General features: G+C 39.0%; 3 pseudogenes; all 3 read left to right on the plus strand.

Annotated features, from left to right (window-relative positions):
- The first annotated feature begins 2,425 nt into the window (after positions 1–2,425).
- Positions 2,426–2,915, plus strand: LOC102863607 (annotated as a pseudogene).
- A 7,011-nt stretch (positions 2,916–9,926) lies between these two features.
- Positions 9,927–10,235, plus strand: LOC102858853 (annotated as a pseudogene).
- Positions 10,236–12,172: 1,937 nt separating this feature from the next.
- LOC102864015 lies at positions 12,173–14,206 on the plus strand (annotated as a pseudogene).
- Positions 14,207–25,308: the final 11,102 nt, after the last annotated feature.

The following is a 25,308-nucleotide window of genomic DNA, read 5'->3' on the forward strand; positions in this document are numbered from 1 at the left end:
TCCATATTTCAGTATCTGACATATCACATCAAGAGTAACAGAAAAATAAAAACTATTCCTCAAACGGAGAATATTAATTCCCTTCTGCATAGAAACAAGAGTAAGAAATAAATAATGGTACCACTCCCAAAATGTGTTTAGTAAAATATGTACTTAATTCTTTATTTGAGAAAAGATGTAGCAGGAATCTTTTTTCCCTATGGTACGTTTATAGCTTTATTTCATACATTATATGAATATCTAATTTGTATACCCTTAGAAATAATAGTTATTCATTTAAATTGTATTAACATCGCCATTGAGTAAGATGCATGAGTGTATAGTTTTCTATGTTTAATATTCTCTTTACAAAATACACAATTAATAATTGGTGGGAAATGACAGTATCATTTTTTAAATTATAGTTTTAATTTTCTGCAAGCAAGTGAACTATGCAACCAATGGGATGTGTGATATATACCAAATGCTCAAACTTGCACAAGCACTAGTTTCTTTTATTAGAAGTAATGAAAAATAATTAGAATTGGGGGGGCTGCTCTCAGCTTTTAAGACAGGTGGTAGTCATTCATTCTTTGGAGACATTGATGCATTTTCGACATAAAAAAAAAAAGCCAAAGACAAATAGAGTAATTATGATGAAATGACTGCTATATTCTATCTATGCAGATGCTTCGCTTTCTAACTTTAAAATGATTCACATTCTCCTGGGACAGGCTAACAATTAGGCCTGCAGAGTAGATTGAAAACAAAATGTAAAGACAGGATGGTACTAAATAGAGAAGCACTGGGCAAAACGGCAATGCTAGCCAGATGGAATGATGAGCAGCAATAAAGGACACAAGAACCGAATCCCTTTAGTGTTTAAAATGTCCTTCCCTGTTTGTGGAGGCTAACCTTTCCAAGCATGAAACCAGATTGTTTTGTTACCTTTTGACCTCATTCAGAAGTTGTTACAACACACACTTTGCAAAATGCTTTTTTTTTTAAAAAAAAAGTAAATGATGTATATAATGAATTGTGAATTATTAAAAATCTATGCTTTTAGTCACATTTTTAAAGGACTAATCCACCTGGGTTGAGGCTGGCAAGGTACAGGGAAATTGACCAGTTTCAGCAAGTTACATTGAATGTTGTATTTCTTACTTTCTCAAAGTATGTATTAGGAATGTGGCCAGGAGATTCCTTTACACAATTGTAGGAATAACTTCCCACATTCGCTATGGGATTTAGAAGTGTATTATAGTGAATTTGAAAACAAGATTGAGTCCGCCATGCAGAAGCCAAATTAATCCCACTTGCTTGGCACTAGACTGGCATCCTCTAATAGAACCGGAAATTTAGGACAGCAAAAATACAAGAATTCTGATTAAATATTTAAAATACTAAGACATTAAAAATAAACACTAAAACATCAAAAGTACTAAAACAAATACTAAAATATTCAAACACTGAAAACAAATATTAGAATGTACTATGATCTGGGCTTAATTAGTTAAGACATTTATGTAACTTTAAAACAACATATGGTGCTAAGAGAGGCTCAGGTCCCAGAGGCATCTGAAATTAATCATATTCAAAATGAAACCAGTAAATCACTCCTTCAAACTCCACTCTTAGACTCTTTGTATCAAGCTCATATAAGGTGGATGGTCATCATTATGCTGGTCTTCATTACCACTGGTAACTAAGTCAACAGCATTTCCAGTCAGTCAATGGTGAGCTCAATGTATCTACCAAGTCTGTCCCATCTTTGTTGATCATGGCCATTAGGTTCAAGACCATTCTCTGCAATATTCTGATAGATGTGTAGCTGGATTTAATGTATTTTTAAAAGGTGCTTATCTGTGTCAAGCATTTTATACAAAAGCTGCAGTTGTAAAATGACTCAAAAGTAGTACCTGCTTTCAATTTAAAGGAAACTAGACACATAGTATGTGTCGTGGTTGTATCCTTTATCCATACGTATTCAATCCATATTCTGAGAAGATCACAAGAATTAGGACTATATGTAGAGGAATGTGGCATCTGGATCAGAGGACGATTCCTCAACCTATGTTACACAGATGAGACAACCATGCTTGTAGGAAGTGAGGAAGAATTAAAGCACTTACTGCAGAATATCAAAGACTACACGCTTTCAACACAGATTCTATCTAAACACCAAGGGGAAAAACCCAAAACACAACACCACCTTCACCACTGGATCAATAGACAATATCGTGATGAAGAAAAATTCAAACTGTCAATTATTTCATTTTACTTAGATCCACAATCAACAAATATGGTAACAGCAGACAAGAAATCAAAAGATGTGTTGCATTGCAAAAATGTGCTGTAAAGGACCTCTTCAAAGTACTAAGGAGCAATGATGCCCATTTAAAGACTAAGGTATGGCTTTTCGGCTGGAACCGCCATCTTGTAGTGATCCGCCAAAATGAACACAACGGGAAAGAGGAGGGCCACCCGCTGTATGTTCTCTCAGCCTTTTAGAAAACATGGGGTTGTTCCTTTGGCCACTTACATGCGAATCTACAAGAAAGGAGATATTGTAGACATCCAGGGAATGGGCACTGTTCAAAAAGGAATGCCTCACAAATGTTACCATGGCAAAACCCGAAGAGTCTACAATGTTACCCAGCATGCTGTTGGCATCGTTGTGAACAAACAAGTTAAGGGTAAAATTCTTGCCAAGAGAATTAACATGCGCACTGAGCATATTAAGCACTCTAAGAGCAGAGACAGCTTCCTGAAATGAGTGAAGGAAAATTATCAGAAAAAGAAGGAAGCCAAGGAGAAAGGCACTTGGGTCCAGCTAAAACGCCAGCCCGCTTCCCCCCAGAGAGGCACACTTTGTGAGAACAAATGGAAAGGAGCCCGAGCTGCTGGAACCTATTCCCTATGAATTCATGGCGTAATCAGGGTGAAATAAAGGTGTCTATCTGGTAAAAAAAAAAGAAAAGAAAAAGACTAAGGTATGCCCTGATCCAAAGGATGATTTTTTTTAAAAAAAAATTATTTTATTATTTGTGTGTGTGTGTGTGTTTGTGTGGGTGTGTGTGCCGTCAAATCAGATCTGATTGGTACAGGAGGAGATTGTCCCTCCTTCTCCAGCAGAGCATCTGGTGGATTCGAACCACACACCTCTGGGAAAAGCATGGTATTTTTAATAGCTTCCTACACACCTGAAAGTTGGACGATGAATAATAATTGCAGAAGAAGAAATCAAGCCTTTGAATTTTGGTGGTGAAGAATATTCATATAATATATGAATGTCACTGGAAGCAGTAGTGGCATCCATTTTCTAAACAACATGCCTCTGGAAACTATGAACTTTGAGAAATGAAGGTAGTTATAGAAAGGCTTCAGGTCTTTTGTTCATAGGTTCACTATGAGTTGTGCTTGACTTGATGGCAATCAACAACAACAACAACATACTTTTGGCATGTTGTTAGGTGGGACTCAGTCCTTGGGGAAAAAAATGACATCATGCTGGGAAAGATGGAGAATCAAAGAGAAGACGACCCTCAAGGAGATGGATCATAGTGACTGTAACAATGGGCTCAAGCATATCTGAAATCAGGAGGATAGTGGAGGATAGGGCAAGATTCAGATCTGTTCATAGGGTTGCTCTGAGTCATGGTCAACTGCACGCCACCTAACAATCACAGACACATAAACACATAAACAACTAATATCAGTATAATGTATTATTAGAAAATTATTCTTCCAGGTAGAATGTGAGAAATTGTTCAAATTGAATTCGTTTCCAATAATTTAGCTTTGCCTCTCTATATTTCTCCACACACCCCCCTCCCCAAGGGAAGTATAAAATACAAGTCTAATCAGGTACCAAGAGAGGAAGACCCTGGATGAGATGGATTGATTCAGTGACTGGGGTAATGGGGGTAGGTGTGTTGGAGATACTAAGATTAGCACAGGATAGAGCAGGGTATAGGGCTGTTGTACATAGGGTCGTTATCAGTGGCAAGTGACTCAACAACACATAACAATGCCAACACTTATGGTATAAAATTCAGCTTCCTCTCTCTACCTTTCCAAAAAAGCAGCAGTTCCCAAAGTGTGTCTTGGGAACCTTTGGAGAAGGGAGGTCCTGAGACCGTTTTAGTACATTGGCAAAGTCAAAATTATTTCCTAAGAATTCTAAAATTATTTGCCTTTTTTCATTCCCATCATTTCTCAAGTAAGTGTACAGATGAGTTTACCAAACATTATATAACATGTGATAATGCAACAGATTGAATGAAGAAACAGATATGAGAATCCAGATGTCTTCTCTTAAGCCAGATAATACAAAATATGCAAGACTGTAAAACAATGTCAAGCCCTTCATTAAAATTGTTTTGTTTGGGAACATAAATTAGGTTTTAGAAAAATATATTATTTCTGTTAACAAATAGTGGATTTATTATATTTTAAGAAATAAATTCATTAATATTTTTCAGGTTTCATTTCTAGTGAGGCAAATGTGAATAGATTGAACTCTTTCCTAAAAACAGAAGTTCTTTGGGATTCTCTGTAATTTTTAAGCATGTAAAGAGGTTTGGAGACCAAAAAGTTTGAGACCTGCTGTAGTAAATTATTCAAAGTTACCAGCTGACCTTGTTTGTCTCCCGCTATCTACACTAAGTCTCTGCTCTGACCATACCAAGATTTTCCATTTTCCGCAAAACTTCATGGTCTTTCCTTTCTCTTGTCACAGTCCCTATGTTAGCCTTCACCTGCTTTGCCTTCACCTGTTTTTGCTCTACCCAATCCCAAACAAGGGACTAAAGAATGAAGTCAGAAGACACACACACACAAGGCAAAGAAAAAAAATCTTAGAATCCATGCTATGTGGCTATACGTTGCTCAATTGTTCTTATTTTTACAGGGCCTTTCATTAATAATATCATTAGGGCACATTTTCTATTCATATTTCTTGTTTATAATGAACAAGTCCCTGGGTGACTCTCAACTATTAGCCTAAATGTTGGTGGTTCACACCCACTGAGTGGTACATGAAAGGCCTGAAAATCTGCTGTTGTAAAGATTATAGCCAAGACAATCCTATGGTGCAATTCTAATCTATAACACAAGGGGTTAGGATTGCCATGAAAATAATGGGTGTGGTTTTGTTTAATAATAGACATTATTCTTAAATACTAGACAATATTCTCAAATGGACATTATTCTCAAAAGAAGTATCCCCCCCCCCATTTCAACTCTCTTAATTCAAAAGGCGTTCTGAAGTTGGTGGACTTCCTAGAAATTTGGAATAGATGATCCCAGAATCTAGGAAGCATATTTAAGTTTTGCCAACCTATTATGAAATCTTTGTACAAAATTTTCTACTAATTTTAGCATGCATTTCACTTCATGATAATTACTACTTTACAAGCTTATCTCCCTCACTATGGTGTTACTTCCAAGAGGGCAGAAAATAAGACAGGCTCATGATAGCATCTTATAATGGAGAATGAATTCTTAAATCCACTGAGGCAATGAGATAAGGGTAATACATTTTTTCCCCTTTGATTGCCATTTTCAGAATCAAGCTACCATACTGCTGGTCTACAATTATAGTTATGGTGGTATTTGGCTATATTCAAGTGGCAGTAGATTCCCCCCCCCCCATATGTGTTGTTAAGTGCCATCATGTTGACTACAACTCATAGGGACCATATTTATCGACCCCATGAACAACCTATCTGAACCTTGCCCTATCCTGATCTTGGTCATGCTCTAGCTTGTCTATCTTCCCAGAGTAGGAAGTTTCTTTTAGATTAAGGAAATAGCTTCTGGGAGAATTAAGCTTATCAGTCAGCCATGTCTTAGAGTGAATTGCTTTAATCTTTTAATCAAATTGCTTTTGCTTTAATAGCATGGGTATAGATGATAGTGCTCCGGGTCACACTGTCCTACTAAACTTCATATATATTCACAGGCTATAAAGTAGTCAAGCATTAGTGGATTCTAGTTCCTCTCGGGTTGAGCATGCTTGCTGATCACAGCAAATGTTGATTCCAGTGGGACTTGCAATCTGCTGAACCCATCACATTTGCCCTTACTATCTTCTCCCCTCATATTCTTAATTCCCTCTTTAGATAGTTAGATTGTATGATCCTCTATTACAGTAATCCCATACTACAATAACCTAATCTTTTTTCCCCCTTCAATACTCTGTCACCTTCAACTAGACTTTTTTTTTAAAAAAAAAGAAATTTGAATTCAGTTCTTTGTCTACATTACCCTTTCCTTCCAGCATCTGAAATTGTTAGAGAAAAGCAACCATGCCAGCTCTTTACTTTCACGACATAAAAACAGACCCTTTCAGCTTCCCAGCAACAATTCTCCATTCCCATGTTGGAGTCATTCTCTCATTCTTGGTTTGCCACACCATACCTTCTTATGCCTCAAAGTTGAAACACATCTTTAACCTTTCTCACTCATAACTGTTGCCTCTGCCTCTTTATTCATTGACAGAATTGAAACAAACAAAAAAAAAAGACCATGCAAACCCACCACTAAATCTCACCAACTACTGGCCTGGGAGTCCAGTATGGTGACTCTCCTCTTATTACGATACTTACACCTGTGCATTGAACTCTAGTCCCTCTCCTTTATCCAAGATTTACCTCTTGAAAATTCCCCCCTCACCACTGAATCATTTTCATTAGTACATAACACCTTTTGGTAATCCTAATATTGAAAAAGTTAACTTCCTGTTGCGCTGCAGATATCACTCATTTTTCTCTCCTCTGTAACAAAACTCCTCACTGTTTTCGCTGCTTCCCTCTCCTTGCTCTCCTCAGGCTTTCCAGGGAAAGCTTCTGTCTTCTTAAGTCCTATAAAATAGTTCCACCAAGGCACTGGTTACTCCCTGCTACTAAATCTAATGATCGAGTCTCAGGCCTTAACATAACCCTATCCACAATACCTGGCACATTTGATATGTACCTCTTTTATGAAATACTTTATCACCAGGTCTTCATAGTCTCCAGTATAACTGGCCCCTCCTTCCACTGTATCTCTCCTTTTCTTCCCAAATAAATGTTCCAGTGCCCAGGGGTTTTGCTCACAAAACTGTATATTTACTCCCTACATATCTTTCACTCCATGTTGCTAAAGACCTCCAAATTCAAATCTAGTTTCTATCTATGTCCTATGAAGTCTAATGAATCGTTAAGTAGTGCAGAGTACAAAGATTTAAGGTAGCAGTTACTGAAAACCATGTGTTGCCATGTGTCAGAATTTCCCTGACAGCAACTGTTTGGTTTGATTTTGTTCAAATAGTCCAAATTTATGTATCCAAAGGTTCCTAGTTTCTTAATGTTTAATGGTCATTTTATACTTAATATAAAAATTCTAAGTTCCCTCAGAATCCCTATGTGGTTCAAATGAATATGATGCTCAGCTGCTAACAGAAAGGTTGGAAGTTTGAACCCAGCGGTGTCTAGGAAGAAAGGCCTGGCAATCTTATTTCAGACAACTTCCCACTGACAACATTTTGGAGCAAAGTTGAACTCTGACACATATGGGTGGTTATGAGTTGGTGTGGACTCCAGGCTTGGCTGTTTTGGGTTTTTTTCCTAGATTCCCTCAGACCCATCCCTAACCTTCATCTTAATAAATCACAACATGTTTCACTTACCCTTCTTGACACAAGACATTATACAGTTATAATTCTACCAGTAGGTATCCTTTGGTGACTCCGTAGCTTACATTTACCTATCCAGTATTCTCCTTTTTTTTTTTTTTTTTGCACAACATAGAAAGCTGAGAGGAAAATCCGTTTACTAGCTTTTTCTCCTCTCCACATCCCTCCTTATAGCCTGTTTTGAGAGACGGCAATGGTAGTCTCCTGTCAGGTCAGATTCTTAGCATTTCCATTTCTGTTTTAAGTTTGGATCAATACTTTCTGCCCCACCTCATCCTTCTTTTGTCCTAGGAGCGTAATGTTTACCTATCTATAATTGTCCCAAGGTCCTGATATTTTCCTTGCGATTTCCTGTAGCCTGTTCTCACCCATGTACATTGATCACTTAATGAACTGCTTCAAATTATATAACTTCTATGTGTTCCTTGCTTATCACCCACACTCATCTCATTGGTAAATACAATTATTTCCACTTTGAAAGAATGTTCTCAAACTAACTTTCACCTCCTGAATCATTCTCACTTTAGTTTCAAACTGCCTACCTTTTGGATTGCAGCTAGATGCCTTAAACCCACTGCCACCAGCGCTCCTTTTTCATACAGACTAAAGGATGTTAAAAAAGTCAAGTGTCAAATATAGTAAAATTGCCATTGTGATGCCATATTTTTTTCCACTTAAAACTAATACAACAGTAGGTTCTTTCTTGTTTTGTACTGTAGAGTTGCCTGTGACCCACAGAGACCCTATGTATAGTAGCTCTGAAGTCTGCCCTGTCATAAGCCAATCTAATTCCAACACACCTGCCCCCACTGCCCCAGTCACTATATCAATTCTTCTCATCCAGAGTCTTCCTCTCCAGCGCTGTCCCTCCACCTTTCCAAGCATGAAGCCCTTCTCCAAGGTCCGGTCTCTCCTAACCACATGCCCAAAGTACATGAGACAGAGCTTCAAAATCCTAGCCTCCAAGGAGAAACTTGGTTTCACCCTCTCCAAGATAGACCTATTTGTTTTCTTGGCAGTCTGTGTATGTTCAAGACTCTTCTCCAGCACTGTAACTTGAAGGCATCAATTCTTCCTTCTAGCTAAGACATAAATGTGTTTCTGCGGTAAGCTTAACACTATCATGATGTTTTTGTTAAGTGCCATAGAGTTGACTATGACTCATAACAACACTATGAACAGTGGATCTGAACCCGGCTCTATCCTATGCCATCCTGACAATCTGACAAACTTGAGGCCACCATTAGAGTTACAGTGTCAATCCATTTCACTGAGGACCTCCCCTTCTTCACTGACCTGTCCAACCATGATGTGCTTCTCCAAGGACTTGGCTCCTCCTAACAACATACACAAAGTTATGTGAGATGGAGTTTCACAATCTTTGTGCCCAAGGAGAACCCTGGCTACATACATCTTTTCCAAGACCTGCTTGTTTGTCCTTTTAGCAGTCCATGGGATATTCAGCACTCGTCTCCAACATCACAATTCAAAGGTATTAATGAGTTAATTTTCCTCCCCATATGTAGGGACTTCTGTATTTTTGTTTAAAATGACATCACTGTAATTTTCTTTTACTACCCTTGTTTTTTTGTTTCTATTGTTTTTATCAAATTTATATTAGTCCCATAAAATCATCTGTGGCTGTACTTTTTAAATTTTTTTTAATTTTATACCCACAAAATTAATAAAGTTCATATACATTGTTTTTCACATGGGATCTTTCCCCTTTCTTTATCCACCCCTCCCTCTACCCATCAAATTGTGTGACTCTATGATTAAGCTTCCCCTTCATACTCATTCTACAACAATGGTATTATATTTATCTTTATGAGACTTAGTTCACTTAGCATAATGCTCTCCAGTCCCTCCCATGTGAGGTAGTAATTTACAAAATCATCGCTCCTGCATGATGCATAGTATTCCATTGTGTGACTGTCCCATACTTTCTCAGTCTATTCCATTGTGGTTGGGCATTTGGGCTGTTCCCATGTTCTTGCTATGGTAACACTGTTATGAATATTGGTATACAAGTCTCTCATTATGCCTCAGCTCTCATTTTCTCAGGGTATATTCCCAGCAGTGGAAAAGCTGGGTCATATCAAATTCCTACATTGAGCTTTTTGAGAAAATAAATGCCAAACTGCCTTCCAGAGTGGTTTTACCATTTTACAATCCCACCAACAATGTATAAGAGTTCTATCTCAGTTTCGCAGGTCTCTCCTTGCTGCGGCGTAGCGGGAGTAAGGTACAAGCTGCAGCGATCAGAATCATGGCAGGACAGGCATTTAGAAGGTTTCTTCCCCTCTTTGACCGAGTATTAGTGGAACGGAGTGCGGCTGAAACTGTAACCAAAGGAGGCATTATGCTTCCAGAAAAATCTCAAGGAAAAGTATTGCAGTCAACAGTAGTAGCTGTTGGATCTGGATCTAAAGGAAAGGGTGGAGAAATTCAGCCCGTCAGTGTGAAAGTTGGGGACAAAGTTCTTCTTCCAGAATATGGGGGCAACAAAGTAGTTATAGATGACAAGTATTATTTCTTATTTAGAGATGGTGATATTCTTGGGAAGTATGTGGACTGAAATAAATCACTATTGAAATGGCATCATGTGAAGCTGCCCATTTCACTGAAGTTCATCTGAAATCTTCCATCATGTAAATAATCTCTATGTCTCTCTTTTGTAATAAACTAATGATATCCAAACTAAAAAAAAAAAAAAAGAGTTCTATCTCGTGTGGTTATACTTTTGCATTTTTAGCTTGAAAAAATATTGGGGAGTGAATGAAATGACATGTTCTCTGAAAGTCCAGTAGAATTTTCCTGTCAATTTTTCTGTGTATAGCCTTTTTATTTTATTCCATTTTAAGCTCAGTGCATTTAATCTGACACAGCCTTGGGATCTGTTCTCTCTCTTTAGAAGACTTCTATGTTTAATGACTTTTGCGTTGATCTTGCAATTACTCTGAGGGAAATAGTTTTCCTCATTCTAGCATTCTTAGTCAGCAGTTTACTGTATACCTTAGAAAATTTACTGACATTACCTTAGATAATTCATTCAGAGAAGCTCTGAAGTTCTAACAATGCCAATTACCTGTCTCTGAGGAGCTGTTGTCTTCCTTAAAGGGCCTCAAAGAAGCACCCAACAATTCTGTGGAAAATATATATACCATTTTGATAGTTCTATATGACATCACAAAAAACTAAACTTTTTTCACTATAAAATGTGTTGGTGCTCTCCCAAGTATCTTTAAACTGAATCAACTCCAAATAAATCTATATATTTTATGGAGGAAATCAGTAAAAGTTAAATCTCAGATTAGTGAAGCAGTTACTCATTTCAATGTCTATTTTAAACTAACCAGTTGATGTCAGCCTTGGTTACAATGAGGGACTATATTTCTCTGTTCACTAAGAGAGACTACCAGATTTTAGCAAATAAAATGTAGGGTGCCCAGTTAACTTTTAATTTAAGAAAGCAATGATTTTTGCTTTGGTTTTGGTTTGATTTTTAGTGTAAATATGTCTCAATAAAAACCTATTACCTACTCTTGTGGCCAGGTGATAAGGAGTTGTATTGTCAAGTCAAAGGCAAAGGGTGGGAGCGCTCTGTGGGAGAAAAATGGGCTATCTCCTCCAGTGGGATTTACAATTTTTGAAAAACTGCTGGAGAGTCGGCTTTGAGTTGGCTGAAACTAGATGGCAATAAGTTTGAGTATTTTAACTAGTATTAAAATATTGTCCGTCCATTATCCTCTGAATTAAAATTCAATAAACTAGCAACTTAATATAGGAGTTCTTGTGATTTATTGGTAAGGAGTTGCACTGTCAACCCAAAGACACACGGTTCAAATCCTTCACTCACTCTGCAGGACAAAGATGGGAAATTGCAATGCAATTTACTAGCTCTGAAAAATAACGGGAGGGTCAGCTAGGTATCATTAAGACTCGCTAATACCTAACACACAGCTCTGGCAACACTATGGGATTTTTTCCAGTTAAAGCGCTCAAGGTTTCTCTTAAATAGTCTGGTTTGTGGAAAGTACTTTGGATTTGTCAAGAAGTCACCTGGCTAATCTTTCCTTGCTTTTGCCCATTTCTGTTTCATGCAGTACATTCAAGCGAAGGTGTCTTTACCTAGAGGAGGATCCCTTTTGCTGACGCTCTGACAAGAAGCACAACGCCACAGTCTTTAAGTGAATAGAACACACGGGCCTGCTCGTTCGTGTGTGACCACTCTCCGAACTGGACACTGGGAGTCATAGCAGAGCGTAAGCAGTGCTGTGAGAGAAGTCGAAGCCTTCTGAACCTCGTCAGCTTCCGTACCACACGAAAGCACGCACAAGATTATCCCTACGTATGTGAGGGCGGAGCTTATATCTCGCGCGCTTTTCACTCGAAGGGAAGCATTTTTTAGCGCTAGGTCTGCTCTTTCTTAGCAAGCCCACCTACCTCTTAGGTGGTCTTGTCTCTTTCCTTCCCTCTTCTGAGCCAGACTCAGTCCTTCCAGAGTAAATCAGGATGTCCAGCTCAGGGAGCAGCAGTCCAGATGATCTGGCAGAATTGATCAGAAGAAGCCTCTCCAACTTTATTGAGGCAGTGTCGGAGGAGGCAGAGGCAGGGGCTGTGGCAGCCCCGGAGCACGCGGGAGCCTCAGGCGTCGAAATGGCAGAGGCGGCCTCAGACATCGAAATGGAGGCGGAGGTGGCCTCAGACTTCGAAGTTGAGGCAGTGGCAGCGGAGGTGGTGGCAGTAGCAACTGCAGCGGAGGTGGTGGCAGCTGCAGCGGAGGTGGTGGCGGCAGCAGCGGAGGCGGCGGAGGACGAGGCAGCGGCAGCAGCCCCAGACCTGAACGTGAGTTTTCGGGAGGCAGCAAGTGGGAGCGGAGAGGGCTCCTGTGGCGCTGTGGCCGCGTTTCAAGGTGCCCACGCTGCACAGGAGAATTTAAGTGATGAATTTGACTTTGCCAGTTTGGATGAGATTGAGCAATTTCTGAAGGCGTGTGAGAATGAGCTGCAGCACAACACACGCCAGCCAGATAGAGAGGAGAGGGAGGAGGAGAGAGAGGAGGATGAGGCGGTCATGGAGGAGGTGGACATAGAAGATGGTGAGGAGGAGGATGAGTTTGAAAATCGTGTGCAGTACGACGAGGAGAGCCATGACCAGGAGCAGGAGCTGGAGCAGTGGGTGGTGGCGGAGACCTCGCCCTTGCCCCTGCCGCGCTGGAAAGCCCTGACCGCCCTTCGTGACCGGCAGCTGGGCTTGCGCCCCCGCTTTGTCCCCGAGGCCTGCGGGGCCAGAATCTTTGTGCAGCGCTTGCGTCTGCTCTTTGAGCTCGAGGGCCACCGTGGCTGCGTGAATAGTGTGCACTTTAACCACACTGGCAACTGGCTGGTTAGCGCCAGCGACGACATGAGAGTCAAAGTGTGGGATTGGTCATGCCAGGGCACAGTGCTGAACTTTGCCAGTGGCCACCGAAGTAATATCTTCCACACCAAGTTCCTGCCCAACGGGGGGGATTCCCTCTTGGCCATGTGCGCCCGCGATGGACAAGTGCGCATAGCAGAGCTGTCAGGCACCCCAGCCTGCAGGGGCACCAGGCATGTGGCCCAGCACAGGGGGCCCTCCCACAGGCTGGCCGTGATACCAGACAGCGCCACTACATTCTTGAGCTCGGGCGAAGATGCCGTGGTCTTCAACATTGATCTCCGACAGCCTCGGCCTGCTGCAAGAGTGGTAGTGACCAAAGACCAGGAGCAGAGAATCGGCCTGTATAGCATCTTCGTGAATCCTGCCAATACATGCCAGTTCGTGGTGGGTGGACGAGATCAGTTTGTGCGGATTTATGACCGGAGGAAAATTGACCCGAGAATCAATAACGGCGTGCTCAAGAAATTCTGCCCACATCATTTGCTGCGTTGTGATTCCGCACTGAACATCACCAGTGTTGTGTACAACCACAATGGCACAGAGATCCTTGCCAGTTACAATGACGAAGATATTTACCTCTTCCACTCCTCTCACGAAGATGGAGCCCAGTATGTGAAGAAATACAAGGGGCACCGAAATAACGCCACAGTAAAAGGTGTTAATTTCTATGGTCCCCAAAGTGAGTTTATATTGAGTGGTAGTGACTGCGGCCACATCTTCTTCTGGGAGAAATCATCATGCCAGATCATTCAGTTCATGGTAGGAGACATAGAAGGCTCCATAAACTGCCTGGATTCCCACCCTGACTTACCTGTGTTAGCATCTAGTGGCTTAGACCACAGTGTCAAGATCTGGGCACCCATAGGTGAATTTCCCAATGAGCTTCATGGTTTAAAGACTCTGATTATGAAAAACAAGAAGGACAGAGATGAAGACACTATGCGCCAGTCTGACCTGTTTGACAGCCACATGCTCTGGTTCTTGATGCGTCACCTGAATGATAGAGATCGTCAACGGCTTTGGGGTGCTCCTAGAAGTGGAGCCAGAGAACCAGAGAGAGATGACTCTTCAGATACATCTGATGATGAGGGGAACCAAGACCGTGCCCAGTGCCTTCCATCCTGAAGACATCAGATCATCTCCAGCTAGATGCCACCCCAAGAGATTCAAATTTTAATTTCAGATGGACTAGGAGTAGTGTTTGCCTTTGTCTTCTATTCATTTTCTACAAGTTAAAATTAAAACTATTTCTTCTTTCCTCTCTACTGCTCTTCCACATATTCTTCCTTCATTCCTATCCTCTTACTTGGTTTCTTCTTGTCCTTAAGCAAATACTACGCCAATTTATGCTTGCTTGTTCTTGATGAAAAACTTAAACGTGTACTGGATCTATTTTTTTTTTTCCTGACACTCTAGAAGCTAAGATGTTTACTGTTGGTGAATGAATACCTTTAGCAGATTACTTTAAAAGTCACATTTCTCAGTTGATTGGGAAATTTCACAAATGTGTTTATGTTGTAGAAGTAAAATAAAAGATAGCTTTGTTCCTCAGATACTGTAACTTTCCCATCTATAGCACTTCCAGAAAATCGCGAGAGGTGAATATGTGATTTCTTAACTGGATAATATCTCCTGAAGCAAATAATGAGAGTTCTCATTTTATGCTTCTCTGTGTTAACAATACTAATTACTTCAAGAACGCTAAGTAGTAAGAAAACAATTTTATCACATAGCATTGTTTATACATAGAATTGTCTTGAAATTTCATTGTCAAAAAAAGTCTCAAGTCTCATAAGATTATCTTTTAGAAAGTCCTTCTGGGACAGTCATCTTACATTTAAGTTCCCAGCCACCAATATATGGATTCTCTGTATTTGAAAATGTGTAGTTAACTTTGAAAGATAATTAATGTTGACATGTAGAGTTGTTTATACTTAGAGATAACTGATATCCTTAGAAGTAAATAATTCAACTACACATTCATGTGCTACTCCTAAGTTTTTGGGTTCCTTAGATTGTCAACTTGTTTCTCAAATGTTTTTGCTTTAAGCTGCCTTTAAATTTTGAGCATTTGTTGCCTTAAAAAATGTTCAATGGTAATTTCTTTTTCACTTGCTATTTGTATCATTGAATTTTCTTTCAGTACCCCTTTAGTGGTATATATCCTGACTTCAATATCAATTTTGAGTATGTACTGTTAAGAGATGTTCACTGATAATGCCGTTTTTTCACTTGCTGTTCGTGCCTTTGAATTTGTCTTTTCTTCCAATAGTTTTGAACTGTTAGACACCTTGCCTTTACTAGATTTTTTAGAATTGGCAGTCTTGAGAAATATTAGGTAATAACTTTTTTTACTTGCTACTTTTGCCACTGAATTAATCTTTTCTCCCAACACCTTTGAAACAATGCACCTTGTCTTTAATAATAATTTTAGTATTAGCTATCTTAAGAAATACTCAGTAATGTCATTCTGTTTTTATTTTCACTTGGTATTTGTGCCAGTGAATTAATCTTCCTCACAACACCTTTGAACAGTTGTACACCCTGCCTTTAATGTAAATGTTTAGTATTGTCCTAAAAAATGTTCAACAATATTTTTTATTTGCCTTTGATATTTGTGTCATTAAATTCCTCTTTTCTCCCAATACTCTGTTACACACCCTGAATTTAATATAAATTTTGATTATCAGTTGTCTTAAGAATTGTGTAATGATTATGTATTTTTTATTTTTCACTTGCTATTTGTGCTCTTTTCTTCCAGTAATTTTAAACTCATATACCCAGCTGTTTTAAAAATGTTCAACAATGATAATCTGTTTTGATTTTTCACTTGCAATTTGTGCCATTAAATTTGTCTTTTCTTCCAGTAGTTTTGAACCATTATATACCCTGTCTTTAATGTAAATATTTAATATTGTCTTTAACAATTCTTTTTTGATTTGCACTTGATATTTTTGTCACTGAATTCCTCTTTTCTCCAAATAGCCTTTAACTGTTATACACCCTACCTTTAAAATAAATTTCGAGTATAAGCTGTATTAAGAAATGTTCAATGGTGATAATCCTGTTTTGATTTTTTACTTACTGTTTGTGCCATTGAATTTGTCCTTTCTTCCAATAGTTTTGAACTTTTAGAGACTTAGCCTTTACTGTAGTTATTATTAGCAATTTTATTAGATAATTTTAATTTTCACTTGCTGTTTTTGCCATTGAATTTGTCTTTTTCCAAACTCCTTTGAATGTTACACCTTGACTTTAGTACTCCTTATTAGCTGCTTTAAAAAATATTCAGTAATAGGATTTTGGTTTGCTTTTCACTTGCTATTTGTGCCTTTTAATCTTTTCTACCAACACCTTTGAACAGTTACTTACCCAGCCTTTAATGTAATTTTTTGGTCTTAGTTCTCTTAATAAATGTTCTATAATACTCTATTTTGACCTTCACTTGGTATTTATGTCATTGAATAAGGCTTTTCCCAACACCTTTGAACTGTTAAACACCCCTATTTGTAGATAATTTGTTAGGAAATACTTTCATTTGATAATTACATTAAATGGGTATATCTGGTCTATTGGGAACAAGTAAGACTAATTGTAAAATTGGACTTTGGAATGGAAGAGATCTTGACCAAAGATTTTGGTTACAGAGATTAAAAATTAGGGATAAGAACCTGGTGGCAGTTAGGAGACCTGGTAGTGTAGTGGCAACATCAGATTGTTAACCTGAAGGTCAGCAGTTTGAATCCACCAGCCACTTCTTGGAGGAGAGACTGCAGCCTGTTCCAGTAAACATTCACAACCTTGCCAACCCAATGAATATCACTGTGAGTCCAAATTAACTCTAGGGCAATGGATTTTGCCTAAGGACTTCCTTACTAAGGTCAGCTGTCAAGATCTTAAGAGATCCAATGAAGAACTCAGTTGAAAAACCCTGTGAGTGTAATCTAGACACTGGTTTGGAACAGGACACAATTGAGAATCCCAAGTTTTGAGAACCCTGTCTAAACTGGCAAAAGCATTAGTAAAGCATTGAAAAATCATTTAGGATTTTTTTTTATGACACTTGATTAGCAGCAAGAACAAAGGAAGGAGAAGATTAATTACCCAGGTCACTTTCCAGTTTCATTTGAAGCAGTTTTACCCTATGTGGTGAATTTGCACTATCAATTTAGCTAAGTAAAACTTTGTTCCTCACTCCCAACATGGATTGCTTGGGCTACAAGAGACATTTAGAGGACAAAAAAAAGAATAGCCATAATCATTTCATGCTCTGAAGATTGCTGTAGTAGCTGCAAGTGCTGCTGAGCTCCTGCACATTGTTGCTTATAGACTGGCTCACCTTGTTGGTGTAGAGTAGCAACCAGGCCTGCAGCTACTCTGACACCCATATATACATGGCCCTTCATTTTCACCAACTCCATAGGAAAGAGTGTTCATTTCTCTTGGAGAACATTGATGTCATCACAGCTGGAGGTTTGGAGATAGTAGAGATGAACATCTGCCCTCGTAGGTTCCAGATACTTCTCAAGCATTTCAGGCTATCTTTATGCTTCCCTTGCTTTACATCCATCCCTCCTCCTGAGCACAATGTCAACTTCAGGCTCTAGCATCTAAAAGACCAAAGTTTCATAAAACAATTACCTAAAGTCAGGTCGGTCAAATAAAAAACATCTGGATTAAGATGTTTTTCGACAGAGGAGAAAAAGACTTGTAAAAGGGAGATCATTTAAAACCTAGGAATTGCAATCCTCTCAAACAAAAAGGGTTTTTCTTTTATAGGTAAGAGGAAACGGACTGGTAGGCAGAGCTTTAGCAGAAACCTTTAAGGGAATGTTGGGCGAAGAACCAGAAATAAACAGGTTTGAAAGAAGTTGCCTCCTGGTGGTCAGGATTCTCAGGATAAGCTGATAAAAGAACATTATTTTTATTTATTTTTTTTTTAGTACTTGCTGAGTCATTGGGCAGGTAGAGTTCAGGAGCCTGGAGGGAAGAAAGAAGCTTGAGTAAAGTTCGGTAAAAGATAAAACTCAGGTAAGAAATAGACAATTGTGAACACTGGTCTTTCCTTCTCTTAAGTCTGTTATTAAATGTGTATCACGTCCAGCATTTCTCCAATTGATATAACCTTTCACACCTATTTTACTTGATTAAGCCCCCAAATTCCTTGGCTAATTTGTCATTTGGAAAAGTAGAAAACTTTTAAAATGATAGGTTAGGCTGATTAAGATATCCTATTGCCAGAGTGTCAATTCTGACTCGTGGCATCCCTGTAGGACAGAAAACAATTGCCATATGGGGTTTCAAAAACTGTAAAAGCAGCCTACCACGTCTTTCCCATACACAGTGTCTGATGACTTTGAACTAGTAACCTATCAATCAGCACCCAAGCTTTTAACCACTAGGCCACCAGAGCTTCTTGATTAAGATTTATATGTATCATCAGGTATCGTGTGGTTGCTTTATACTAACTAATGATTCTAGATGTACAACAGAAAAAGTACTTCCAGGTCGTGTGTCATCCTCACAATAATTGCTATGTTTAATTCCACCACTGCAACCACTGTCTCAATCTCTCTCTCTCTTTTTTCCTCTTTTACCAAGCAGCATTTCCTTCAGCAACTGGCCTCTCCAGGTAACAGGTTCACAATGCATGAGACAAAATCTTGGCATTCTCCTTTCTAAGGAACATTCTGGCAGTACTTCTGGCGATCCATGGTATATTCAATGTTTTTGCCAGTATCAGGACGTAATTTCTTCTTCAGTCTTGATGTCCACCTTTCACATGCATACGAAGTGATCGAAAAAATCAGGGTGTGGTCAGGCACAACTTGATCCTGGGTCTCCCATGTGGAAGGTTACACTTTTATCACTGAACAACTCAGACATAGATAACCATTAAAATCTTGAATCTTTTATAGTAGCCTCTCCCCTTTTTTTATATTAAGAATTCACCTTAATCTAAAGAATGTTGTTGTTATTGTTGTTGTGTACCATCCAGTCTGAACCAACCCACAGCTGCCCCTCCAGCAGGTTTTCAGAGGCAGTTAATCACACAGGAGGAGATTTCCCATCTTTCTCCTGCAGAGCAGCTGGTACATTTGAACCCATGTGCCTTTGTGATTGCAGCACAGTTTCTTACCACTCTGCCACCAGAGATCCTTCTTCCTTAGTATGTGATAACTGATAGCCATACTCTTTTATTATTATTAATTTTTTTATGTGTGTACTGTCAAATCAGATCTGACTAGTACAGGAGGCGATCATTCCTCCTTCTTCAGCAGAGCAGCTGATGGATTTGAACCACGCACCTCTGGTATTGCAGTGCAGCTTCTTGCCACTAGGTCACCAGAGCTCGCCTTGATAGCCATACTCTTAAGGGACAGTTATACTCATGAATATTAAAAGAAAAGTTTGCGATTATGAAATTCATGGTTAGAAAGGGTATATGCAAAATATTGTTAGAAATGTGAAGATAAGCGTATACAAGTAATGTCAGGTAGAGCCAAATATTTAGAAGGGAAAGAAAATATTTTGTTCCATATGCTTTCCACAGTGATGTTGTTAGGTACTGTCAGGTCATCCAGTAAGTTGTAATGGACTCATAACCCTCTGCAGAATTTTGGAGGCTGTAAATCACATGAGAGAAGATTGCTCATCCTTCTCCCATGGAGCTGCTGTGAATCTGAACCACCAGCGTGGTCTGGCCTTTGGGTTAGCAGCACACCTCCTTGTGGACTATGCCACTAGAACACTATCATTGCAATTAGTCACTCCCCCCCAAAAAATGTCTGATCTTTGGAGAATTTTAGGGGTGAAGAATCTGTTCTGTATGATACTGGTGTGGTTCATGGGTACATGAATGAATTTATTTGTTAAACAAATCCCAAAATAGGGTATCGGGACATCTCAGGATGGAAGAGAGACTTGGACAAATGAACATAACACTATGTGTGATCTCAACTGAAGCACGTGGGGTTGGGTAAAGACCTTGCTAAAATAATTTTGGAAAAGGTAATAGCTATAGAAATATATGTCAATGTAGGTTATAAACCCATTGCTACTGAGTTGGTTCTGACTCATAGTGACCCTCTGTGTTCAATGGAAATCCAAAATCTTTGTAAATGTTCTTTAAAGTTAATAAAATTTTTAAAAAAGATTATAACCTAGAAAAAAAATAGAAATAGTTTTGTTTTTGAAGTCTCTGTTTACTATATATGCTGAGTAACTTTCATTATTTGTGACCTTTTGAAAATGTTTCCTTTTATCATTTCCCTGACTGTTGTGTTCTATAAGGTACTTCTAGTAAGTTGCTCCTAATAAAAGTCCAATAAGAAATGTGAATTGAAATAAATATGAAAAATTTAAAGGATAAGATTTAGTAAATTCTTAAAAGTATTTTCTTAAAATGAGACACAGCATACCAGGGAGGGTGTCTGTCTTTTGAAAGAGAGGAGCGAACTAGGGGGCGGGGGGGAGAGGGCTGGGCGGGTAGAGAAGTGCAGCAATGAATGAATGGAAATCCAAATTCTATGTAAATGTTCATTAAAATTATATAAAAAAATAAAATAAAAACAATAAAAAATGAGACACAGCACAAAACTAAAGTGTAAAGAACTTTGGATTTTGAAACTGCACAGAATATCTATGCATAGCCATTTTCTTCCATACACTGATCATTTAACACAAAACTTATCTCTCTTGAAGCAAGTAAAATTTTATCCATGCCTTTAGAAGCCAGATTTGAGTTGGTTGAAGGGTATTTAAAGTAGTAAAAATTGTGAGCATAAGCAAGGCTTTTGAGAAGTTTCAATGCATAAATTAAAATGGGGAGGGAGAAGGAACAAGATGTAAAATTGCAGTAGTTATATTTTTCTTGTTTTTAAGTGGGAGAACACCAGGGAAAATATGTTTTAAATAAATATGTAAGTGCAAAAGAGAAAGAGATGAGGCAGAAAAGTGAGGCAAACCACAGACTGAATACCTTGGGAAGGAGATGTTATATAGACATCAGGGGATAAAAGTTCAGACATATCTAAACTAATATTTGATTATAGGAAGATGAAAAAAAGTGTGGCCTGAGGACATTATTTTTACTCTTCTTCCTATGACACATGAGGTAGGGTCATCAATTTAGACTCCTGGAGGATGGGGGAATGTTGTAACTTTGAAAAGAGAGGAGAAAATTGTACCTAATTTTCTCAAAAAGGAACAGTGAAATTCCTACAGAAGCAAAATTTCTCAGGGAATTTAGAGTTGTTGAAAGTCTAAATCTTATGAGAAGACCCATGAAATTTTAACTAAAGGAATCTACTTTGACTATTACTTTGAGGCCATTTTACTTGAGATGCAAATGTAGTTTGTAAATAGAGGAAAAAGACATGCAGTAGCATGCCACTGGAAACAGAGGAGTAACCTCTGATTTAGATAAGAGGCATTACTATGCCATTCATTATTTCTGTGTAGTGTGAAGTCATGTCCATTTAAGATGCAATGTAGAATTTGCACTTCCCAAGAAATGCTCACAAAAAAAAATTTTAAAAAAAGATATGCTCACAAAGCCTTCTGGTGTTTCTACATACACAAGCTCATAGTGTTTTCACAATTCCAGTGCAACACAAATCTAGGCCCTTCCCAGAGTTGCCAAGGAGGAAGTTTTTCTGCAAAATAGTATGGTAAAAAAGCATTGTTTTAGTGTACTTCTAGAAACGCCACTAATTCCATACTTTTCAGGAATATTGTTTCTAAAACCCGAGCACTCTCTGTAATGAGTATTAAGCACTCTGACACTAAGAAAATACACAATGGTCCCAAACTGTATATAAAGAAAATGATCAGTAAAGCAGCTCTCTCAATTTTTAAGTGAGTACAGCTCTGTTTTAAAGGCAGTATGAAGTTTAATGGAATCATCACTAAAAGCTGGAACTGGCCACTAAAATCCCAAGCCACTTAAGGGCAATTTTTGCTTTAGATAGAGCCCAGTGAAGGGCAAAGACTATGTAAGACAACAGTTCTTCAGTTTCAGTGCAGGGAATCATATGACCTTTTTGCAAATGGTCACTTTGTTAAACTTCCTATTTGGCTTTTGGTCAAGATCATGATTCTTTTATTTGGTGTTTTATTTTTTGGATGGTCTGTTTCCTATCTTATTAATTTTTGCATTTATATTATAATGCTTTCTTAAAATTCCTCTGGATTCCCTTCATTTTTTTCTTCTAAAGAGAAAACTTAGCTCCTTATATTTAATTGTGCTTTTTCATTTAACTATATGACTTAGGTAACATTCCATAGGTTTACTATACAGATTTTTACTATATGGAGTCCTCATATTTTTCTAAGTAGTATGTAGTGTTAGTTAAGATTTTCTTATTAAATAAAGGCTATTTAAGCTAATTATCTTATTGTAACAATTAAAAACAAATCCACTTTCACTGTAAAATATCCAAACAATAAAAGACCAGTGTAAAGTAAAATTAATTCCCTACTTTGTTGAACTCTTTGGAGGTTAGTGTTGGTAACTTCTTGAATAATTTTGCAAAGTAAATGAAATCCATCCTCTCAAGTTAATTCTGACTCCTAATAGACACATAAAACAGAGTGGATCTTCCCTAGAGGCGTTTCTTAGGTTGTAATCATTACAGGAGCAAACTTTCAGGTCTTTTTCTCCCACAGAAAAGCTGGTAGGTTTGAATTGCTGACCTTTGGGTTAGTAATTGAATGCTTACCCACAGCATCACCAGGGCTTTTCTTTTTAATGCCTGTGCCCATTACTGCTATTTTCTGTAAAATGCTTGTCTGTCAGATACTGTTTAAATCTGTGCATTCAAATTAAGACTACTAAGAATGATTGAAATAGCAGGCTTTCAAAAACTTAGACTAGCAAATATGGCAACAGAGATTGAGCCTTCAAGTATGGAAATACAGAGGAGGAGGAACAGTTTTAAGTAGACACTAGTGATTGGAATTCAGTACCTGGGGTCAATGGGGATAGGTGTGTCGGAGACGGTAAGATTGGCACAGGATAGAGCAGGGTTTAGGGCTCTTGTACATAGGGTTGTTATGAGTCTCGGGCAACTCAATGGCACTTAACAATAGCATACCCATTGCTGTCAATTCCAATTCAATGTGACTTTTCATTAGGTTCCTAAAGCTGTAGACTCTTTTTTTTTTATATTTAATATGTGTGCTTATTTATATTATAAAAAATTTTAATTTTGACTAGATTCGGTTTTGGAAGTAGAAGCTCTCAGAGAGGAAAGCCTCCATCTCTTGGTGATCCGCTCCTGGCGTTTTTCTTTGGCTTCCTTTATTCTCTTGGCCAAAAGCTTTGCATACTCTGCAGCCTCCTCCTTAATCTTCTCAATAAGCTGTTTATGCTGAATCTTGGCTACTTTGGTTTCTTGCCCTCTTTGTTCAGTGGCCTTATCACAACATGTTGTTGTTGTTATGTGTCGTCGAGTCGCTTGCGACTCATAGCGACCCTATGTACAACAGCCCTAAACTCCGCTCTGTCCTGTGCCAATCTCATTGTCTCCAACACATTCATCCGGATTGACCCAGTCACCAAATCAATCCATCTCCCAGAGGGCCTTCCCCTCCTGCGCCTGCCTTCTACCCTCCCAAGTATGATGTCCCTCTCCAAGGACCGGTCTCTCCTTACAACATGACCAAAGTATGTCAGACGAAGTTTCAGAATCCTTGCCTCCAAGGAGCAGGCCGGTTTAACCCTCTCCAGGATGAATCTGTTTTCTTAGCAGACCATGGCACTCTCAGAAACCTTCTCCAACACCAAAGCTCAAAAACATCAATTCTCCTTCTGTCCTCCCTGGTCATTGTCCAGCTCTCTGACTTATACCAAGTGATTGCAAAGACCATGGCCTGTACCAGACGCACCTTAGTCTCCAGAGATACATTGTTGCTCTTGAGTACTTTAGAGAGGTCCCTAACAGCAGTATACAATAGGTCTTTTAATTTCCTGGCTGCTGGTGCCAAGAGTGTTGATTGTAGAGCCAAGCAGACTAAAGCTGTGAACAATCTCAATCTCTTCACCATTCATCCTGATGCTGCCAATTGGTCCATAGTGACTGACATCATCTTCCTTAAGAGAAATTGAAGAGTTTGTGAATTCTGCTGGCTCTTTTGGACCCCCGGTGACGAGGCATAGTAGTATCAGTCAGTTATTTCTTCATAACAGCCAAGTTCAGAACACTCAGATTGCCATCTGCAATGCAACCCCAGACAGATTCGCTCCTCCTCTCTCCAGTTCTGTAGGGTAACAAGAGTGCCCCTCACTAAGCAGCGGGCCAACTTGGCCATGAGTCAAGACACCCTGCCTCATAGGAAAACCTTGTTTCCACCACTGAATTGGACAACATATCCCTTTCATTCATCACCCAGAAAGTCAGCAGCAACTTCAGTGTCCATTCGCTTCTCATAAAATGTGCAAGGTTTGTGTTCATCATCCACTTTAATGAGGTTGTGGCAGCCAGTAGCTGGAAAGGAGCTTTTCACCTTCAAGGTGAAGCAGCTGATTACCCCAGTAGTGCCACAAAAAAAGACCCCTGAAGCTGTTAATGAAAACAGAATGTTTTCTCTTTCTACTGAGACACAGCTGGTTAATTCTAACCACTGACCTTTTAGTCAGCAGCCTGACAATTAACCCACCATGCCATCTTGATTCCTTTAAATACATAGCGGGGGAAAAAATTTTTTTTTAAAAAATAAGGAAGATCTGAACTACTTGTCTATGTTGTTGCTTCTGTGTGCAGTTGAGTCAGAACTAACCCATAGCTGACCCCTACAGTAGGATTTACAGAGGCAGTAAATCACACAGGAGGAAACTGCCCGTTCTTTTCTCACAGAGCAACTGGTTGATTCAAACCATGTGCCTTTTAGGATGGCAGCTAAGCTTCCTACCACAAGGCCACCTATAGATTCATAAAAATTACCTCAAAATTTAGTGACTAAAAGTAGTAAACATTTTCTTTCACATTTTCAAGGGATAAGCAAGCCCTAAACAGCTTAGCTGGGTCCTCTGGTTCAGTCTCTCCCAGGCTGCAATCAAGGTGCTGAAAAAGATTGCGGCCATCTCTAAGCTCAACTTGAGAAGGATTAACTTATGAAGTCACTTCATTTCTGAAGGCTATTGACAGACCTCTGGTCCACACTGACTTCTGGTGAGAAACAAGAGCCACTTGTCAAGTGGACCTCTCTACCCAGCAGTCCACAAC

This window comes from Elephantulus edwardii, unplaced genomic scaffold (assembly GCF_000299155.1).
Source record: "Elephantulus edwardii isolate Elephantulus edwardi_28Jun2011 unplaced genomic scaffold, EleEdw1.0 scaffold00040, whole genome shotgun sequence".
NCBI lineage: Eukaryota > Metazoa > Chordata > Mammalia > Macroscelidea > Macroscelididae > Elephantulus > Elephantulus edwardii.